This window comes from Nelusetta ayraudi, unplaced genomic scaffold (assembly GCF_046127955.1).
Source record: "Nelusetta ayraudi isolate G7.1 ecotype Tasmania unplaced genomic scaffold, CSIRO-AGI_Nayr_v1 ptg000017l, whole genome shotgun sequence".
Taxonomy (NCBI): Eukaryota; Metazoa; Chordata; class Actinopteri; order Tetraodontiformes; family Monacanthidae; genus Nelusetta; species Nelusetta ayraudi.
Window position 1 is genome coordinate 5,120,909 of NW_027466067.1, and position 18,590 is coordinate 5,139,498.

Below are 18,590 nucleotides of genomic sequence, written 5' to 3' on the forward strand. Positions count from 1 at the left end.
ACAGAAGCCCCAGCATGGAGCTGCCAGGGTCTCTCGCAGTCACTGGCAGTATTGCTATTCATGTGCTATGCACCATTTCACCCTCCCCTTTAAGCTCCGCCAAACTCAAATGCATGTCTGTGTCGCATGGTAAATAAATGCATTCCGTCACTGGGCTGCTCCACATCCCTTCACTAGGTCACTCAGTCATGGCAAGGGAACAGGAAGCAGTTTCTATGCAGCATAGAGGCGCTGGGAAGTATCTTTTTTTTTTTTCTTTCATCAATCTTCAGGTTGCTCACTTGGCCACCGACGCACATCTTGAATTAATGAATGCTGATAAAAAGATAACCCCCACCGCGTTATTAAACAATGAACTGAAGGTGCTCTCGATCCATCACAGCACTCAATGCCACTGCGCGACTGTTTTTCTTAGTGGTCTTGGCAAACGTGGGGAGGACGACGGCCGTGAGACAGCGGGGTTGGTGCGCTACTCTACGAGAGGCATAACATAAAACCTACGCAGTTCCATTTATTTGAGCGCCGTGCCCGCTTGCAGCCCTAAACACCGCTGCAATGCAATGGACACTGGGTGGAAACAGCCGTGCGCAGCCAAGCTCCCAGAGAGAGTGCCAAGCTTTGAACCAAGCTCATGCAGCAACTACAACTTCACAGGCAGAGGCACCTGGGATTTAATAACTGGAAAGGTCAGCCAGAATTGAAATTTCACACGTTCGCTATTCTCAACACGCCACAGTTTTGGCCGCGCTCACAGTGGGAAATAACTCCACCCAATGGACGGTGAGCGTGGCCTCAGACGTCAAGGATTTAAAATAAATAAATAAATTCACAAGTCAGCACTGCTTGCTAGATGAACAGCAACATTAAAACAATGTTATTTTGTTTTGACAACACAATGTTTTGTTAGCAACAGAGTTAATATAGACCAAATTAAAGTGTGATGAAAAATCTAAATTGTCACGTGACGTGACACGTGACAATTTTGAAGCGTGTCTATTGTGAGTCTTGCACTGTGTAGACAGCGCTAGGTTTTTATAGCAGCATAGCGCATCCTTGGTACTACGTAGTGAACAAAGTCTTGATAAGCTGAACAGTCCTCAAACATCTTCACATCCCAGTGAAAAAGAAAATGTTCTGATGGAGCACATCAAGCCATTCTGTGAACGTGATGTTAAAAGCAAATTCTTTTTTTGGCAGCCTTTTTTCATCAGCATTTGAACACTAACTATTCAGTTTTTCCTTATTACAGCTCTAATGCTTAAACTGCACACAATATAGACAACCTCATTTGAGCCCCAGCAGAGCTGTTTGGTCGAAGTAAAGTCACACTCAGCAAGACGGTGCACAAACTTAGCTGGTAGAATAATAACATTGGCTGGATAGAGAACGTGGCTTTTCTCTTTTCTTTAGGTGTTGGAGTCTCTCAGGACACCTCTCCTTCTTTTGTTGCACTTCCCGTCTCTGCTTAGCTTTGAAAAAAGAAAAAGAAAAAGAGTACTTGGCAGAGGGAAGGTGTCCGCTCGAAAAGCAGAAACTACTGTGGAGAAAGAAATGTGTTTCAGAAGGGTGTACAGCTCGAATGTATCCAATATGATGTATGTTACGTAAAGACTGAGATTTACTGTGATACTGATTCACCAAACATGTCGTGGTAAACAGGGAAACAAGAAAATGTATCTACTGTCTGCAATTTATATTTATTTATTGAATTGAGGTAGGTGTATTCCTGACACATAATCACTGTCACAATGACATTAGTTAGCACTCTTATTTTGTTAACTGACCTGTTTTGCTCAACCACAATCATGCTTTAAAGTCCGCCCCTGCAAAATCTCCTTGTCTCAAAGAATACACGTTCTTCATAACTAATAGGCAATATAGCGGGTGAGGATGTGAGCTGAAATAGTAAATGAGGGCCAGGCTGGAGCGCTAATGGGGCAGAATGTGTAACAAATGAAATGACAGAGTGGACAACGACGATTCAGGGAAGATCCACATTTGTCTTCTGCCACCGGGGACTCAGCATCAACTTAGTTTGCGTGGACTTTAGTCTAGGAAGTGGGTCATGTCTGCACAGAGGTGAGCTCCATCCCTGGCGCTGTGCTAAAAAAGCTTGATTTATTGCGCGCTTTTCCTGCGAACGACACTGTGGTTAAATGTGATGCATAGGCTGAAGAAGCGCTCTGCTCATAAATGTGCTGAAGAGGGAGTCGGCTCACACGGACGATGGGAGCGCAGGCTGCAATATGCACGTGGAGAGTGCGCGAGCTGCAGCGGAGGAAATTGCTCCCCATTTTAAATGCGCTTCCAGTTTCCTGGCAGATTGCCGGTCCCATTTCCGCAGCATTCCCCACAGCCAACGACGAGCAACACTTGTTATGATTACATTCGTAATATTAGGTTTTTGCCGCCCGATTTAATGGCTAATGAGCAATCTGCTCCTCATCCGAGGCGGGCCGTCAACAAAGTGTAAAGATGACGAGTTTCCGGAGAGCGCTTATCTCAAACGGTCTTGCTTTCCCACAAACATAAGCAATGATTTCACTGAAGTGACTTGGCTGTTGAGGCTGCCGATGAGATTGATGTAGGAGGCTGGGAATTTCTTTTTTTGTCATACTCATAAATAAAGAGCTTCATACAGTTGAATTGCATCTCAGTTTGCCAGACTACCAGAAGTGATTCAGAATGTTTTGGTTGAAGAAGCCAAATTACAGAGCGCTCTGAAAAAAAAAAAAGAAAAGAAAAAAATAATGTTTTGGATGGCTGCCTTTGTTTTGTGTCATAATTACAGTGCATGTCGTCTTGCTGATCTCAGATCCCCCCCCCCGCCCCTCCTATATCCACCACCACCGCCTCCCTAGTCACGTTCATCTCAAACTCAGTTCGGCATTTGTTATCGAGGTTCAGAAATATGAAATTCTCTGTTATCACCTCTGCTCAATTTGTCCTCTCGCCGTTTCTGGAAATATCTCAAATAACTTCTCTCAAGTTCAGAGTATTTTCCATATGGTCTGCCTGACTGGGTTTATTCCTATATTTTCCCACATTCCTATATATATATATTTGTGTTCATATTAATAGGCGTTGGTATATGCTTTTTATTACTGTGACTTGTCCTGTTGGTTTCCTCATTTTGGCATAATTTGTAGGCATATTCTCTTTTATACTGAACTGTCATGAACAGTTTTAAAACATGTTGTTTTTTGTTTTTTTTATCCTTTAGGGAGAATGCCACTCCTGAAGCCCTCAGAGAAAACTCTGAGGGCTTCAGGAGGGAGAAAATATTCCCCACTCTCACTCATATTTTTATTTGTATACTTATTCAAACAAAAAAAACGAGTATCCCATTCACAGAATAAATACATTTTAAAGGTGGATAAACATTTTGTTTATTACAATTATCCATAACAGGGCAAGTGGATTTTGTTTTTTGAACTGGCAGTTTAACCACATTCCAGTTGCTTCCTGGCGCAGCTGATTAAGTGGCACACTCACTTAAACCACAATGCTGTTTCGTCAAGAACTTAACCACGCAAGACCCCACTTGCGTCAATTAATTGTGAGCGATGCCAGGGCGCAGTCTGGTTTTCCGCGCTGAGTGCAATACTTCCACAGCGGTGCCAGACACCGCTTAAGACTTAGAAATGTGACATATTTCAACTAATTACCAACAGCCATCTGCAGAGTGTCTGAGGCAGCCCAAACAAAAAAGCAGAGGCAAGTGAAGTTTGCCACAAGGGCAATATATAAATTTATGTTTTCTCTATTTATTTTTATTTTTATTAGAGATGTATTTTCACTCACATCAGTACAGTTGGAATTGCATTAATGTTCTTTGCGCATACATTCAGCGTATAAAACTCAGAATAAATAAATCAGTAAAAGGCATTTAGAAACCATCCATCCAGTGGCCGAGCTTCAACATCTTTTCTTTATTTTTTTTTTGGTACAGCTCCCCATAGACTCTGGGAAGGCCTGGTATTCTGAGCACACACCAGTCAGAGGTTCCTCCCCTCAGAGACTCCCAATACACACATTCCCTCTATTTTTTCTAAGGCAAGATCCAGGACGTTTCCCAGCTTGTGAGGACCTGTTGGCTGAGCCTAGGCCCACCGAGGCGCCATCCAGAGGGCTGAAATCTCTGCAGGGGAAGGCATCATGGATGGGAGGATATTGACTGGGCCCGCTGCTGAGTACCAGGAATAAGACGTTTGTGTTTTCCACCTGTGGAGCCACATCTGCTTCACGGCCATTAAAGGGAAAGCTCACCTAAAATCAGTGCTTACGAAAGAAAGGCACGCAACCGCTCTGCAGTATGGAGACAGAGGTGCACCCAACCGCGTAGGCATTTAAAGATTAGTCATTGAAGGGACATTTGAGATCAAATTTAAAAGTCTACTACTCACTGCTCATGCCGATGGAGGCCCTGTTGACATTTTCTAAAGAGCGCAACTGTTCTGTTGACTTTCACAGTGGAATTTCTTTTCACAGAATTCACTTCTGTAGTTGCCAGGTATTCCAGAAAGAGAGAGAAAAAAAAATTCACAACGTGCCTCCATATTTTTCATGCAATTTCTGATAGCTGCAACAAACTCATTTTTCTCAACATATCAACGTTAACGTCATGGTAGTAGTTGCCAAATATTCACTGTAGCATCCGTGCTCGTGCTGCGTTCGCTGTATCGCCTTCAAGTAGACACAAATGATGTGTTAGAAGGCGATGCTGCAGTGAGCGCCTCTGCGTTGAAATGCTCTGACATTAATTATTCCTTATGTTCCACAGAGCTCTATGTCTCGCTGTTTCTGAGGAGCCCTAGATTCTTCTCAGAACATGTACAACACAGGCAGCTGCACCACGGTTTTGCTGATCTACTGCATGCGATGTGCACACTGTGTCAGTGTTACCGCTTCAAGTTGAACTGGACCGTCGCCTCTTTTCCAGACACTCGAGATGTGTTACCGCTGGAATTTTTGTTCAGGAATGCGTGTGCGAATACAGAAATCTGTTCCGTGAAATCATTTCCACGACTGCTGAGTTACGGTGCCAGAAAGCCGGTTCATGGAAACGCCCAGAAGGTGAAGCTTGGACACATCATCCTCGAAGGATTCACTCTAATGATTTATCAAACATGGTCAATGTTGTGGATATTTTGATCAATAGAAACTTTTCAGTATATTTTAAATTATTTGGTAAGGCACTGAAGCTCAAAATTTTCCCACGCAGTTGCATTTTCAGCCGCTCGGTCTTGTCCTCTCCCATGGAAAGTGAGGGCCTGTGTCGTAAGTTCTTGATTTTGATCCACACAGTGCAACTGGTCCGCTGTGTGCTCAGCGCGAGCACTTGAAGGTGGCTTGCCGTGTTCGGAGCACAAAGAGAGTGGGAAGAGGAGGAGGGTCAGGGGGCATCCGCAGCTCGTTATGGTCCCTGGACGGTTTGGGGGTGGAGAAGACGGGTTAATCCAGCCATGCATGAACCAACTCGGAGGCCTTCTCATGAGTTCAACAGTGTTTTATGTCGGAACTAAAAAGCATTTAAACCAGGGGCTGTTCTGGGATCAGAGAGTTAATGGGTCTCATCCTACACACCAGTACATCTTCTAATGGGAATTTTCAGTTCAGGAGCTGCAGTTTAGCAGATAAAACAGACTTTACCTCCCTTTCTGACATTCTCTCAGCTCCCGCTTCTCTGCTTTTATGCAAGTTCCACATACACTCACTGGCCTCATTATGCGGTAAAATGTTCCATTGCTTGCTGACACAAGTAATCCGCCTATCACATGGTAGCAACACAGTGCATCTGGGCATGTAGACGTGGTGAAGACAACTTGCTGAAGTTCAAAACAAGCATCAGAATGAGGAAGAAAGGCGACTGAAGTGACTTTGAACATGGTGAACATGGTGGTTGTTGGTTGTTGGTGCGGCTGGTGATCTTCTGGGATTCTCCCAACATCACAAACACCTCCAGTTTACAGAGAATGGTCCCAAATACTGTACATATATATTCATTAAGCCAAACACGCTACATGAACTCCATGCGTTATTTTGCCTGTGTGACAGTCGCAACCCTCACTGCTTTTGTCATTGCTTACCGTGTGGAATGACGTGTGTGTCAGTTTTTCCATGTGCAAACCTTTAGTAAATCAGCACCTACGTGTGTTTTATATAGCAAAGTAACTTCAGGCTTATTGATAAAGTATATGACTTGTCATCCTCATCCAGCTTCTGGTCGAGCTCACAATGTGAGCTTTCAGAAGAGTCTTTCTTTTGCGCTCTAATGGCTGAGAACTCTGACAAGAAGACAAAGGTGCACCGTCATTCCGCACAATGCAGTGAGTGAGCCTCATCAGATCGCTTCATGATTTGTCATACGCATACAAAAGAGGTTGAGGCCAATGGAGTAGTGCCGTCCCTTTTCATGAGAGCTGCTGTCAAATTGCCCTGGATGACGCACTGAAGATCCACTTTGAGCGGGGAGGCCACATTTCACTGTGTCAGGATCTCTCCAGGGTGGTTTTATTTACTCACTATCGCGAAAATCTGATTATCAAAACCAGCGTTTACAGTGACTGTTGCTGTGGTGGCAATTAGTGGTGCTGAGCGACAGGGAATTCCCTCCAGAAAAAAAATGGGGAATGCTGCCTAATCAGAGATAAAAGGGCCAAAACCAGAAACAAAAAGGAGAATCAGAAAACAAAACCGCACCAACTCTCTCCCAATGTTAGTGTGAAAAATAAGTAACCACTTAAAATTTCAATTTCCTAAATTGCGTTATTGAAATTCAAGAGATCACAATTATAATGGTTAGAGAGGAAAACAATATCAGTTTCTAAACAACTGTGATTATTAGATAAAGCTGTTTAATTTATCTGTTTGTTTCTGATTTCAGACACAGAGCTTTAATTATGGTGTCTGAGAAGAAAAAGACGGTAAATCTGACCAGCTGGACGGTTTCCAGTGATTCCCTGAGTATATGGCAGAGTAACCTAAATGAGAAATGCAAACTATAAGATGTGACACTTGACTTTGATTTAACTTTGTTCATGTTCAAAATGATGGCAAAATGGTGGTCATTTGAAATGGTCTGAAAATCTTTGTATATTGTGAAACGTTTCTTTTGGTTGGAACTGGATCATTTGCAAAGCTGGGGTGTCACAATCAAGTAATCAAGATAGCAACAGAAGACTGAGAAAAGAATAAACACTTTTACTGTTCAGCCAGTATAGCAATGAATCAAAGCTGCTTGCTCATAAATGTGCACTGTCACTTTAAATACAACAGCCTCTAACATGTTTGCACCTGTTGCCGTTGGCCTTCCCCTTCCTTTTTTACGCAGCTCTATTTTTGTTTTCAACACGCTGCCTTGAGCCTTAGTCCCCCTTAAATAAATCTGATGAGGCCTTTATATGTAAAATGAGTTCAGTAAATGTATAAAATTTCTAAAGAAGATGAAATATTATGTGTGAAATATATAGAAAGGCATATTAAAAATAGTAAGTGTCAACAATTTGGAAACGTCAGATTGATTTTTTTTTTTTTTTTTTTTTTTTTGTCTACATGGTCTAGTCATAAGTATAGCAGCAAAAAGAACTTGAGCTTGAGTGTAGAAGAACACCGTTCAGCAAAAGTTGGACAAGAGTTGCAATGAGGGTGTCCAATAGCAGCGACGCCAGTGTAGTTTTGGAAGGATCAAAGACAAATAGGGGCAACATTTTTTCACAAACTGCTTAAAAACCTCACAGCAATCTGAATGTGCCCAGAGCTAAACGGAACATTCACTTTTATTAGCCATGGAATGAAGCTTCCTTGAAGAGTTTTCTTTTTTTGGAATAAGGGCAAAAAAAACCCTGCAATGTATGGTATCTATATGAGAGAGTGATAACAGGATAACACGGAGCAAATGCAAGCTACAGTAAAAGGGTCACCGACTGTGATATTTTGCCCCTTATCGCGGTTCAGCAGAGGTGACAATATCCTATTTGTGCCGTGACTCAGCGGCATCACCTCGGGGGAGGATCGCGTGTGGGAATCTTGCAGTTTGCATATTTCCTCTTGCAAAGACACACTTTTCTCCTGCCCTTTTCCTTTTTCCTCCAGGAGTTTGACACGACCGAGGCGATGCTCCTCTGGCTGTGTGACAGGAAGCCTGGAGAGATTACCCTTCCGCTGGTGCCTAGGCCGGTGTGAAATCAGAACTTCCGACCTTGGAAGGTGCGCGTCCTGCACCAGGGCGCCAGTGTAATGTATCTATAATCTAAATCTCTAAAAAATATGTCAGAGCATTTCACCTTTTCAGAAATTCGGCTGATTATATTCTGGACTTGTTCGGAAATCTTTTGTTTCTTTGTTTTAAATCGCTGCCTTTTCTATTGCTTTGAACCTTGCAGGGTTCTATTTCCCCGCCCCCCCTTATCCTCGTCAGCGACTGTAAAGGAAACTTTGCCTTTGACACATTCAGGGACAATTGTTTGTTATAACTCAAGCTGATAGTCTACGCTAATACTTTGCTTTTCTCTTCCTTATTGGCTGGTTCCAAGGTCAGAAGCTGCAGCGACAACCGCAGTCATCAGATGAGTGACACGACTCTTGTCAGTTTTCCCTTCACGGCAATTCCCACTGTAAAGCCCTCTCTGAAACTGGCAACACATCGCGCCGAAACAAAGGGGACGTCTCCGCAGAGTGGCTTTTTGTTGTTATTTGACTTATCTCCATCTCATTTGTCCTTCAATTTGCTGTTACCCTTGCCGTCCAAAGAGACTCAGTGTGACGACATTACCACAATATTTTTTATCCCATTTCAAGTGCGCTCTGTGGTTGCAAATGCATGGTGTGAGACTGCAGGGCTATCAAGGCCATCTACATACTTAAAAAAAGAAAAGTCCACATGCCTGAACTGCTCGGAGGGGATCACGGGTCACATAACGAAAGGCCAGACGATTTCCTACTCTGATAATGAGTGCCCTTTTCTCAGCCTGGTCCACGGCAACAAAAGGGGGGGGGGAATCCTGAAAGGCAAGGTATGTTCCAGGGCTATTACCTGGGCTTTATCAGACAGCTCATCAGCCAGAGTCCAAAGAATGGCATTCAGAATAAGCAAACACTGATATATGAACCTAAGATATGTACCTTAGGAAAAATGTCCTCAATTTCTCTCCACCGAGAGTAAGATTGTTTGGTGAGACGGAAAGGGAGAAGCAGAAAAACAAAAACAAAACATGTCAACTATGTAGAATCTGAGTTCCGAGTGTCTGCACTAACACACGATGTGTAGCCAAAACTGTGCATATATATATATATATATGTATATATGTATGGCTGTCCCATGAAGCTGGTGGCTTAATTACAATTTTGCAGTTTATTCTTCAAACACTGAGCACGACACAGTGGAGGTCGTTCTCTGTACACAGCATGAAGGTGGATGATCAATACTGGTTAAACTTTGGCCCAGCTTTATTAAAGTGACCTGTTGTGATTCTCAAACGCCAAGAAGCGGTGAGTGAAACACATTTACTCCTTCATTTACCTCAACCCTGTGGGACGTATAGTCTGCTGAGGCGCCACCCTTGTGACACCTCCCCCTCGCAGGGAAGACCCTTTTATTAAGGTAGCGTGCTTTATTAAGAATATTCCTACGAGGTGGTATCTGTCTGCCATAACGGCTGTGCAAGAGGTCCATTATTGCAGGCAGAGTTATCGCCGCTGTCCCTGGTATCATCGCGGTGTTCAGGCGGCTACAACAGGACGAGTTATGGCAACCAAGACAGCGTGATATATTACAAACCCACTGTCACATGATGAATTACTGTGTTGCCTGGGCTTATTTGTTGGGGCTTAGGGTCGCCTGTGATATATATACCAAAAGGCTGCGGCCTGATAAGGAGATGGACTGAGTAGTCTGTCAGTGCAGTTGGGTGTTGGAGGGAAAACAGATCTTAATGCTGCGTCTGTTTCAGGTTCAAATAATGTGTTCCGCTCAATCTCATTAATTTGTCATCGATGCGTCACAAAAGAGGAGATTTGTGGAGATGGCCATTTTTACAAGGGTGCTGACGTTAAAAGATGTAATTACAAGAGCAGCAGTGAAATGTAATATAGGGGAAGCAATTTGAAAGGCAGGAGGAAATACCATTTGTGTTCTCGGTATGAAAAGAAAAACGCATTAGTCAGAGGATCAATGCTTTGATCTAATTCAAGGACCAGCATTTAAGAGCATTTTTGGTAGCATACAAACAACAGCTGACGTCATTTTCAAATAATGAAACCCTGAGAAGATCCACACTGTGGGAGGCTGTAGCACTGTAATATGGCCGCCTCTTTCTTTCTTTAATGACATTGGAAGGAAAATAATTGTTCATTTTCAATGGATTCATCATTTTTAAATTTTGCCCACCATATCCAAATATTATGTGTATGTATAGTGTCTGTGTGTGTGTGTGTGTGTGTGTGTGTGTGTGTGTGTGTGTGTGTGCATTGAATAGTACAAACATAAACTTCATAGCCATACAAAGATCTAACATTTACTTCAGTTCTTTATTTACTCCTTCTCTTCATACTTTTTATGTACACTTAAATAGCCGTCTCTTTTTGAGGAAGTAGCAACTTCCAGCAAGCAAAGGGAGTCAGTCAGGGGGACAAGAATGGGTATCGATTTCCTTTTGACCAGTGCATTTTGACTTTCTCCAGGATTATGACAGAGAACTCTTCTCTAGTCCTTGGAGAAGCCAATGTTTCTGTTGAACAACACAGTGTCCATGAAAAAAATATATTTTAAACTTTAATTCTAAAAATATTTTTTCTTCGAAAAGAAGAAAAAAAAAAAAACATCCTCCATAAAACTGGCAGAGGGGCAAACCATGGAGAACTCATGACTCATCCTGTTGTCTGATCCCAGAGCAGGGTGAATCTATCAGCACTATTAACTAGTTTCATAGCAGCGTGTCTAGCATGATTGAAAAACAAAAAAACAAAACAGGGGAAAAAAACAGCAAGTCTCCTTTTAGTGGGCATATAACAAAATTGTGTTGAATCGCTCATATCAAAAATGGAAAACTCTCAAAAACCATCTTGTAAATGTCCCAAAATGAGCCTTTGCTTTGTTGTGGTAGTTGTGCAGCTCTTGTTACTGACGTGCAAATGCCTTTGTTAATAGGAGCTTATGTGGCTAATTTTTGGACGATTGTAGTGGTTAGCTAGTTAGCGAGATAGGAAAACAATTAATATTTTTGTCTACCTCAAACATTTCAGTGTTGCATCCTGTATTTCAACATGAAAAAGTAGTGAGTAAAAATACTGCAATTACCATTACTTGTGATTTCACCACATTTTCCAGATAGATTACCAATGACAGTAAACTAACGCTAAGCTATGCTCACATGGTCATCTTGAACCACACTCCTGACTTGGAGGCTTGCAACGGTACTTTGGAATTGAGTTGTGTTGCCAGGGGAAGAGGAAAAGCTGCACCAATTTCCTCTGCAGTAAGATGCAACAGTGTTGCGCAGTGCCAAAGTACCATTACAGTCAACATGTTATAAATGTTGAGATTTCCAGCTGGGTCTTCTTGACACCACATTGACAATTTTAATTTTTTTTTACAGCCAGGCCTCAGTCCACTTCCATTGGATGGAATGCTTTGCCACCACAATCTCCAGAATGGTTAAGAGGATTAGAAAATGTCACCAGAGCTTCCATTGACAAGAGGGTGAGTATATAGGACATTGTTGACGTTTCAATTGTGAGTGCAAAATCCCTATAAGAAACTGAGGTCTCTCCGTTCATGAATACAGTTTATTCAAACACATACATTCTCTCGTCTAAGCGAGTTTCATGATGCAATCGATACATCATGGCCAGACCCACAGCTGGAGCTGCACTGCAGTTCAAAAGAAGGTGAATGAATTCCAAGCAGCATTCTCCAGGTGACTCCACAAATTTGTTTATTTATTTTAATTTATGAAGATCAACCCGCCCACACCCACACCCCTCCCCCCCGACCGCAATGGCTGCACTTAGGGAGGCCTATCGTCAGAGGGCGGTGCCGCACATCTAAGCGTAACAATTCCATCTAGTGGCCACAAGGAGTACAACATACCCCCACACCCTCTTCTCCCAATACCACCAGCACATATCAGGGATTCAGTTTGTGCCCATAAATTTTGCACAAAGAAACCTACATTGGCTGCAGCAGAGATGCATCATCATTAAATCTTCATACCGATTCATTATGCTGATAAGGTCCTCGGTGCCGCGTCCACCCTCTAATATGGAGCAGAAATATGAGCCACGGTTTCCACTGCTGCTCAGTGCAGATGATCAGTTTCCCTGGAACTATTTTAAACCCTGCTGGCCACACACAGTCTACCAGCGGCAGGACATGTTTATAGCTCACGGCTGCCAGTGAAAGATTGAATCTCCACCCGTCCAGGCAACTAAGTTTGCCTGTCACGAAGGCGATAATCCGTTTTTGCCAGTGTCTGCAGGAACAGCTGTTGCTTTGATGTAAAATCGATTGAGTGGAAAAATGTCTGTATTTATGTATAAAAATAAATATCACACAAGTGCATCCTTCAGTCAGAGAGCTTTGATGTTTATGTACAAAATAAACCTCCACTTGGATGTATGATGACTTAATCCTCACAAGTCACATGGGGTCATCTTCGCTTCTCTTTTGGCTCAGATGCTGCTGACCCGAAGCACAGATCGCAGCAGGCAGCCAGTCAAAGATGGTGTTGTTTTGCTTACAAACATTTTTTCTTTTTTTATTTAGAGCTTGAATTTGAGTTATAGGAAGACCTGTCTCTGTAATACCCAAATACATGTGAGGTGTTTTGCAGTCATCAGAATGCAAGCTCACCTGGCTACACATAACAAGTTTAGTTTTTTTTTTTTTTTTTTTTTTTAAATAATCTTGAAACAGTTTTATCTGTCAATTAATTAGGCTTCTTCCCCTATTTTTTTTTTTTTTTGGGGGGGGGGCATTTTGATATATCTGACTGCTATCATTGCAGCAAAGTAACTGTGGTCCTTGAAGTAAACTGATCTCATTTTCATGGCTTTGGCAGATCTCTCTCTGATGATGTGCCACTTCACAGTGGCGCTTACCTTCTTGCCTATGCGTGCCATCACAATCTTGATGGCTCAGACCTCTGCGTGAATTCTTGGGCGTGGCTAAACACATAACAATAACCCTCGGGCCAGATGATCCAGTCTCTGGGGTAAGGTCAAATGTTGAGGGTTAAGCACTAACTCTGCGTCCTCATGTCAAAGAAATGCCGCAGCGACAGATAAAACGGAGGCCATTCATGTGCGAACGTGCCGGTGGCTCGAATGTCTAAAGGTGTCCCCATTTACCACCGCAGTGTAGTCAGGTTGAAACGGGTCAGATGCTTTGAAGCGGCGTGTAATCCATCATCCGCTGAGGAGGGCACGGCACTCGTGACACTCTGCACTTCTGCGGCCGATCGTAAAAAAAAAAAAAAAAAAAAAAATCAAGATGCCAACGCATTCATAACTGTGCAGAAAGTAATGCAGGTCACTGAGAAAATGTAACTAAGACAAAATCATGGCCTGAGGCCTCATTAGTTGAAGGAAGTCCTTTTTAAAAGAAAATGTCAGGGGGAAAAAAATCTCATGTGCTCCTCCTCAGTGTAGCGGTGCACATATTCATCAGAAGAGCATATTTTAAAAACTCAGTCCCTCAGTCAATCATGTTAGGTATATCTGAGACAAGTCAAGGGGTCTTAACCACAGACAGACTGATACAAAAGAGAAATATTCTTTTTCTCCAACTATTGGTATCCGTCCGTTCGTCCATCCATCCATGTTGCAGAGGAGACAATCAAACCATTAAAAAAAATATAGTTTGAATTTTAATTTAACGCAAATCATTATTGACAGGGCCAAAACAGGGATTTTTGTAACTAATTTAAATCTACAAGTATTAGTCTGTAATTTTCCCCGACACATTTAAAGCTTTTTTGAAAGTGCCTGAGTTGTCTTGAGTATCCACTTGACGTTATTAAAGCCTGCAGAGTATTAAATCACAGCACCACTGATTTATGGCAGATTTATCAGTCTCTCGTCTTAGAGCCCTTTGGTTTCGCTATCAAACACTGAGCTGATTGAATCGGGTCGGGGCATCTGGGAACTATAGATGCTGTACCAAAAAGTCAAAGAGCATTTCCACATAAAGGTGAGCTCTTCCCACTCGACGTGAAAGCGATACATCCTTGCATCCACTCTACCTTCACTGACCCTTTTTTGTTTTAATTCATTTTACATGAAATGTACATGTGAACAAATGTTTAATTACTGTGCAATAGCAAGTCTTATGGTTGTGGGATAGAGTCGTTATTAAAAGCAGAACCTGTTTTTTTTTTTTTTTTTTCACAGAAAACAAGAAGTCTCAAGAAGGAAACCAAGGTGATGTGTTTTTTTCGTACCCCTCTGTCCTCCTACGACACATGGAGGTGCTAAAAATGATGCCACACTTTTGTCCCAGGTCACATAGGCCCTGTTTTCACTTGGTCACTTGTAACCGTTTTGGGGGATTGGATCACGAGAACGGATCTCGCAGCATCTGTTCGCACGTAGCATTAACATGCGTCTCGAGCGTGCCATTTGTGATCACATTACACCCCCCCCCCCTGCCGAACCTATGCAAATGCAACATGCGTCATTTCTGTTTTTAACGACTGGGGGCAGTAAAGCGCAAAACCACGGCGAGTTTTACATGACAGCGAATAAGAATCAACTTCCTGTTTGCGGACTATATCAAGTCACTCGTTTTAATTCTACTGCAGCTCGTATGGATCCGAACCAGGAGTAACGACTGGTGGGACAGAGTGGTGACGACTTTATTTTCGGATCAACGGTGGCTGGCAAATTTTCGGATGCAACGTCGAACATTTAATCTCATATGTGGGGAAACTGCGACCGCTGCTCCGCTGACAAAATACACTAATGCGGAATGAAATTTATTAGCATCCTAATAAACGAGTCTAACAAAAATGATTTGTTTTCGTTTCTTGTTTGTAACTTTATAATGACGACGGCGGGAGGTGGGGCGCCGACCAAGTACGTACACGGGAGGTGAGTGGAGTAGGCGGTCGTTAATGTGGACTGAGCTCGCATTCTGTTCACACGTCCGTGACGAATGCGTTGGACTGTTTGCACTTGGTTACTTTGTGTGTTTTTTGCCAATCGGAATACGAAAAACGCATGAAATGACCAAGTGCAAACAGGGCCATAAGTGCTCCTCGTGAAGGATACAGGAGTGATGTACGAGTAGTGAAAAACTTTTTCTGACACAGGGCTGCCATGGAAAATGGGACAATTTATTTTATATTATGTTACATTTAAGGAAAAAATATCAACATCAATCCAGAATTTGGGATAGTCAGAGAGACAGGTCTCCTAAGTTTCTCCAAAATGTTGCTGCATTGGAAGTAATGACGCGGTAAAGCGAGATACTGTGATCGGGAGGCACCGCAAACATTTTAAACCCATTTAAGCTTCAGAAACAGGTGAAGCGCACGTATTAATACTGCACAGATTAGCAGGCTGACTGAGCGCCACGGCAGCGAGCCACCGCCGTCCTGCTTCTGGATCAAGTCTTTTTCTTTACATGAATTCTAAGGCCACCCGTCCGTGAGGCCTTGAATCAAGCCAGATTAATGAAACACATGTCACCAGTAAACAGATACTGACGCGATGGGGTGATGCAGTCGGCGTTGCCAAGTTTGCAGTATCCCAAGTTAAGCGTCCCGGCATGCACTGGCAACAGGTGGCGCTCCTTTTTTTATATGTGTTGCATGACGGCGTCAGCTACAGGTTCAACGCCGCGGTCAAGGAGAGAGAGAGAGAGAGAGAGACAGAGAGAGAGAGAGAGAGAGAGAGGCAGGGCAAATATAGGAGGGGGCAAGCGAAGGAAGAGACCGGCGCTGGACTGTGAGTGGCTAAGAGCAGCGATGGGACAACAGCGTGGAGGGAAGTAGAATTCCCCAGATGTTGTTGTCCCCCTTTTCCATTACAAGTAAGAGGGATGCGGCAGATTGCGACTCAGCCGTAAATAGAGACCTCTCAGCCATCCCGAATGTCTTCGCGTGTCGGCGGCGGCGCAATCACATGGCCAACAGAATTCCAGGGAGGCCACGCTAACCTCGACCTCGACAGCTCCCTCCCGGGGGGATAAAATGTCGTCCGACCGTGACTCGAGACAGACGGTTGACGACAGCGCGGTGCCTCGGCCAATCAAGAATTCCTGCGTTTATCGTCAACGGGGTCAGTGCAGCGATTGACCTTCACCCACCAGACCAGTGAGTCTGACTCCTCACGGAGGAAGCCAGCGGCTCCGCTCATCCCAGCGTTGGGTTTCCGTTGGGCCAAAGTGACTCGAGCGTTTCCCATTAAAGGAGGCGATCCCGACGCATCAGGAGAGGCTAAATTTAATCACCATTAACCCGGCAGGCTTTTCTGACGCACATTTGCACTCATGTCTGTTTCCACTGTTCAGACGGGACTCTGAGGGCCGAGGGATCGGCTCGCTTCATTGACATCCGTCGGCAGCTCATGCAGTGGACGTGAGCACATCATGCCCCCCCCCCCCTCCCACCACCACCACCACCTCCCAAAAGGAGTGTCTGAATATCAGAACCTTAACACTTACAGCTTTGCTCACACCTGTGTTTAATCCCTTTGACGATATCAGTTTGTCTCTGCGCCAAAAGGGCGATGACGACCGCTTTAGCTCCGCGCGCGGCGTTGACAGGTTGACGCCAGGGCCCAACTTGGCCGTGGCCGGGCGCCAAGATGTGACCATTTCACATGGCTGCTAAATTGTCAATTAACATGTATGAGGACGGTATCGTCCCCTACATAGAAGCGGTGCGCACGTCTGTTCGGCCATCTGTTCAGCGCGCCACCACGGAGGCCCGTCGCAGGAGGCCGGGCAGCCGCAGAGGATTCAGTTCGGATGATTCAAACACTCATCTCCTCATTAGTGTAAGACTGGACACGTAATGGAGTGACTGGTTACGTGTGAACGTATGATATGGAGTCAACGCATATGACCCCTCTTTTATAGCTACACGTGTGTTGAGCAGTTTAAATGATCAGTATGCATCATGGACGTGCGACTTACTATCCACACCTTTGTCAGCAAATAAATGACATTTTATTTGTAGAATCCAGGTTTTGAAAAAATATATATCCTCAAAGGGCTTAATGTTCTCTACAGGAAAAACACCCTTGAACCTTGGAACCTTGAACCAGGTGAAAATCTTTAGAAATCCTTGAGAGGGCAAAAGAAAAAAAAAAACCCCTCAGAGAACCACTGAGGAAGAATCTTTCGCTTTACACAAGTAGATGTCCAGTGGGTTTCACATATATAATTCACAACAGCAAGACAGAGAAGAGAAGTGCATATAGTGAAGCATATTGCTAATGCCAGAGGAGTCCATAATGTCAATGTTACACTGCTACGGCGACAGCGGTGCAGTGGTCAGCACTGTCACAGCAAGAGGACTGAAGGGTTGAAGGGCCTTTTTGTGTGGGGTTTGTTTTATTCTCCCTATGTCTGTGCGGGTTCTCTCCAGGCACAGTCTACAGAAACACACATACTGTAAGATGGATGAATGGATCTCCATGGTCCCTGACTTTTAGTACCGCTTACACTTACTGAACATTTTGTAGGCAGCTTGTTTGTTGACACTGTCTGACTTTACATGGATCAACTGTGCCACAGCACATTAAGAACACGAAACCTGACGCATGTCTTGCGCATTAGTGTTGAATTGCATCCATCCAGACATGAGCCAGTGCTAATCTTAAAGCTTGGGGTCCAGAGACGGGGGTGGGGGCGCAACCTACACCGGCATTGATACCATGGGAATGTTTAGAGCCACCAGCAGAATGAAAGTGAATGTCTGCCTTTTGTGATGGCAGAGAGTTGGAATACCTGAGGAGAACCACGCAGAAGGAAATTTCATCTTTCTCTGAGGCAGCGGCACAGACTGCTGCCCCTATCAGCCCCGTTGACTGCAACGCTAGTAAAATTACTCAGTTAGCAAATGCACTTGCCTCACCTGATTTACATCAGGCTAGTTTTCTTTACAGCCTGATAAGCATTGCGCTCGATTATCCACACATGTCAGCGACTCTGCGGGCCCTTTTAGCAGTTTTCAAGCATTTCTCTGAAGTTGGAATTTGGCCAAAATTGAGTTTTCCACACTTTTGAACTTGTGACGGAGACCTGATGAATTTTCCTCTGTGGAGTCAGAAGTCTAGAAAGCAGAAGGCATTACAACTACTCTGAAGGAAGGGTTAGAAGTTACGCGAGCTTCTTTATATATGTGTGTGTGTGTGTGTGTGTGTGTGTGTGTGTGTGTGAGTGTGTGTGTGTGTGTGCACGCAGGGAACAAAGAGTGTCTTCAAAAGGTTTTACTTACTCAAACATTCTGGTTGCACAGGTCACACAGATGGCAAGTCCAAAAATACACACACCCTCCACACCTGAAGACAAAACTACTCTCTGATGTTGCTGTTGACATTCAACTTGAGAATAAAACCTGAGAAGTGCCTGTCACATTCAAAAG

General features: G+C 43.8%; 1 protein-coding gene across 1 annotated transcript in view; it reads left to right on the forward strand.

Moving 5' to 3' along the window:
* The window catches only part of phc2b (polyhomeotic homolog 2b (Drosophila)), a 335,956-nt gene extending 320,084 nt beyond the window's left edge, over nucleotides 1-15,872 (forward strand). Inside the window, exon 16 of the transcript XR_012926531.1 lies at nucleotides 15,848-15,872. The gene's annotated coding sequence lies outside the window, so the exon portion shown is untranslated. The remainder of the gene's footprint in view (nucleotides 1-15,847) is intronic.
* Nucleotides 15,873-18,590: the final 2,718 nt, after the last annotated feature.